General features: G+C 36.6%; 1 non-coding gene across 1 annotated transcript; it reads left to right on the top strand.

The window, feature by feature from the left end:
- The first annotated feature begins 911 nt into the window (after positions 1–911).
- On the top strand, positions 912–1,019 carry LOC115941025 (U6 spliceosomal RNA). Its single transcript, XR_004075748.1, has one exon. It is a non-coding gene; the product is annotated as a U6 spliceosomal RNA (small nuclear RNA).
- The last annotated feature ends 3,151 nt before the right edge of the window (positions 1,020–4,170 follow it).

Raw genomic sequence — 4,170 nt, forward strand, 5'->3', positions numbered from 1 at the left:
ACACTATTTCTGTGGAATATAGAATGGATAAAAGGAGTGTGCTAGGCTGAGAACATCTCCAACGAGCACATCAAAGAACAATACATACAGCATGATTCTGGTTAGTAAAAAAAACAAACCTGGGAAGAATAAAACAAGATGAAATCAGAGAGGGAGACAAGCCATAAGAGACTCTTAAGCATAGGAAAGAAACTGAGGGTTGCTGGAGGGGAGGGGGGTGGATGGGGTAACTGGGTGATGAACATTAAGGAGGACACATAATGGAATGAGCACTGGGTATTCTGGGCAACTAATGAATCACTGAACTCTACCTCTGAAACTAATAATATACTATATGTTAATTAATTGAATTTAAATTTAAAAAAAGGAAACCCCCCCAAAAATAAATAAAAATTAAAAGATCACATTATATGTCCAGCATCCATCAGTTCGTTTAAATTCCCTTCCAAACTTTATTTTCTGTATTATCCCTTGGGGCAATGTATCAAGTAAAGTAGTACTTCATTTAATATTTAATATGCATTAAAGTGCCTTTTTTTTCTTCAAATTCTAGAGTTGCATGCTAGTTTTAGAATTAAGGACTTCAGTAAGAGAGATGGTGTTCTTTGTCATACTCAAACCTATGTCTCCAGTCTTAATGATCATCCTCATACTTTGGTTTTTCTTTTTCTATAGTTATTCAGAAGTGTTTTCATCTTCTTGGTTATTTCAGTTGCTATAAGTTTAATACTCTCTTATTTTAGGTTTGGCAAACAAAATTGCATGCAGTGTTCCAAATGCAAATCAATCAGGGTTTTGCATTGTTTTGTGTTTATGAGTAAAGTCATATTTTCTGTTAATAAGCATTCTTTATTTTGATTCTGATTCCGAATATTGGACTATATCAGACAATTCTATTAAAAATAGAAATGGTGCTTGCTTCGGCAGCACATATACTAAAAATTGGAACGATACAGAGAAGTTTAACATGGCCCCTGCGTAAGGATGACACGCAAATTCATGAAGCGTTCCATATTTTTTTGAATCACAGATCTGTACCTCTGAAACAAATAATGCAATATATGTTAAGAAAAAAAAAGAAGAAGAAGAAGATAGCAGGAGGGGAAGAATGAAGGGGAGGAAATCGGAGGGGGAGACGAACCATGAGAGGCCATGGACTCTGAAAAACAAACTGAGGGTTCTAGAGGGGAGGGAGGTGGGAGGATGGGTTAGCCTGGTGATGGGTATTAAAGAGGGCACGTTCTGCATGGAGCACTGGGTATTATGCACAAACAATGAATCATGGAACACTACATCAAAAACTAATGATGTAATGTATGGTAATTAACATAACAATAAAAAATAAAAAAAATAGAAATGAAACAGTTTAGTGAGATATTCAGTTGCTGTAGTCAATGATAGTTTATGGCAAATTCCCTCCTCTATATCAAATAATTTATGTTGCTAATTTAAACAATGAACCAATTGTATCTATACATCTTGTATTTATATGTATGTATTTCTAAAATAAACATCCATCACCCAGCTATGGCCTGTAAAAAGATTATATCCTCATTATTAGGCCTGGTCTCTTTTGAAAAGGTGTAATTCTGGGTGTCAGCCATCCAGGAAAACTAAGGTATAATTGATTTAGGCAGGGGAGGGAATCCGATTGAGTATTCTTGAGGTTTTACTCTCGTAAGCCTAGATGTGATGAATCTAAGAACACTAAGGAGAATCCCTGGATATTAGGAATTAAGAGTATAAATAACACTAGTCATAACAATTATTCTTATGAGTGAGGCAAATGCGAAATTTATTTAATTTAATCTTCACAGCAACCGTAAGATGCAGGTGGGCACTATATTATCATCCCTACTTTGTAGACGGAGCCGCTGAGACAGAGTTTAAGTAATATATCCAAAGTCACTTGGGTCGTAAATGGAGAATTGGGCTATAAACTCAGGTGTGCTTAAATTAAAACTCCCCACTCAAAGCCAATATATTCCTAGAAGTTTCTGCAATAGTGGCAAGCTAGCAGTGAGTCAGGAACCCTATTAGAAGATTTCTTTGGAGTACTGTCCAATAGAAATATTGTACAAATCACATGTGTAATTTAAAATATTCTAGCAGCCACTGCAGAATAGAGTAAAAAGAAACAGATAAAAATAGTTTTATTTATTAATTTTTTTTAGATAAAGATAGTTTTAATGGTATATCTTTAACTTACCTAATATGCCAAAAATATCGTTTTAATATGTAATCAATATGAAATTACTTTTTAATCAATATAGAACTATGAATGAGGTATTTTACATTCTTTTTGTGAAATCCACCATATGTTTTATGCTTGCAGCACATCTCCGTTGGGACTATGCATATTTCAAGTGCTTAATAGTCACTTGTGGCTAATGGCTACTGTTTTAGATAGCATGGCTCGAAAGATCTCAAAACTGGATTTGGGTAATTTATATTTTAAAGATTACCTTGTATTGTGCTATTTTATCTCCCTTTGAGGATTTTTCTAGCCTTGAGTAACTTCGTGTTTGAATGATCTTTCTCTCAATCGTGTTGTGAGGAATTAAGAGGTTGATGAGGATCAGTAACCCCCCTACTTCTACTAGCGGCTCTCGTAATGGGGGCAGGTGAAATTAGGTAAGAATTCCCAAAGGGAAAGGAAAATCAAGGGACAAAAACCAGGATTTTAGATCCAGCTGCTCCTCCTCCATCCTGGAATTTTCTTTTCTTAGAAGTTAGTGATTGCTGGGGTGCTGGGGTGCCTGTCGGTTACACGTGGACTCTTGGTTTCTGCTCAGGTCATGATCTCAGGGTCATGAGATCGAGCCCTGCATTGGGCTCCATGCTCAGCACAGAGTCTGCTTGAGATTCTCTCCCTCTCCCTTTGCCTCTCCCCCTGCTCGAGCTCTTTCTTGCTCTCTCTCTAAAATGAAAGAAATAAAATCTTAAAAAAAAGAAGTCAGTGATTGCCTTAAATTTGACAAAACAGTTTAGAATTTGAGCACTTGTGATTTTCAGTATATTAGTCCTCCACCTCTCCTTTCTTGCCTAATATCTTTTTATTTATCTGGTGAATTTGCAAACAAGTTGCTTGCTGGGAACTGTAGACACAGCCTGATGATTAACCCAGTTAGGGAACTGATGCCAGAAATGCAACAGTGTAGGTAGCAACCAACTCTAAATCCCATTGGTATGCAATAGTCTCTTCTACTTAGAATTTCTAGACCACTGTAGTTTAAACCCAAACTAAAATGAAGAGATTAATAACAGACAGCTGGGCAAGAAAATCAGCCTCCCGTAGCTGCTGACATGACTTATGAGCAAGAACTGGCTCACAAAATGGGCAACAAGAGTGTGCTGCTAAAACACAAAGAAACTAGATATTCACAATGAATAGCTTGGGTAAGGGGTACTTTTACCAGTAAGATATTTCAGGACAGTTGTGCTGTAATCATGGGAAAATAAGTAAAGGATGATAATTATGTGCTAAATGAAAAATTTTGAATCTTGTACTTGCTGAAATTCCATTACAAACGGAATTGTCTGGAGAACCCTAGATTTTGTCGATTGAACTAAGACAATTTGCAGCAACATGACATACATGACAATGTATACAGCAAAATATCCTCAATATTCATCCTCACCTCCTGATAGAATCTTTTAAAGATTTTCCCTTTTCTTCATTCTTCCTTGTTCACATGTGTTTATGACTCAAGGTAGATGTGAGTTTAAAGGAGATAAGCAAGGTGCCCAGCTAGCTCAGTCGGTAGAGCATGAGACTCTTAAAGGAGATAAGCAGAGTTCGGAATAGGTCAACGTTTGAGGGCTCCTGGGACAATCAAGGCAGGTATTATGACTTGGAGACAAATGGAAAGCCCAGCAAAGACAGCTGAGAGTACCTAAGAAAATAAAACAAGTATGATTTAATGATTAGGCACACATTGGACTCTTGCTTGGTACCAAGCAAGCTAACAACTTGAATTTAGAGCCCCATCTTTTCACTATTTCTTCAACAGACTTGAAAATGGAAAGGAGTTAGTTATAAAGTGATACAGTTACTCACTCATTCTCTTCACTCTCTGCATGCAACCTTATCTTCTAAGACCAAAGCAGATGTTAATCTGGGAAGCACTTCAGCTTAATTTCTAAGCATGTAAGGTGTTCTGTTCAAAT

This window comes from Leptonychotes weddellii, chromosome 2, assembly GCF_054177405.1.
Source record: "Leptonychotes weddellii isolate Sample4059 chromosome 2, ASM5417740v2, whole genome shotgun sequence".
NCBI lineage: Eukaryota > Metazoa > Chordata > Mammalia > Carnivora > Phocidae > Leptonychotes > Leptonychotes weddellii.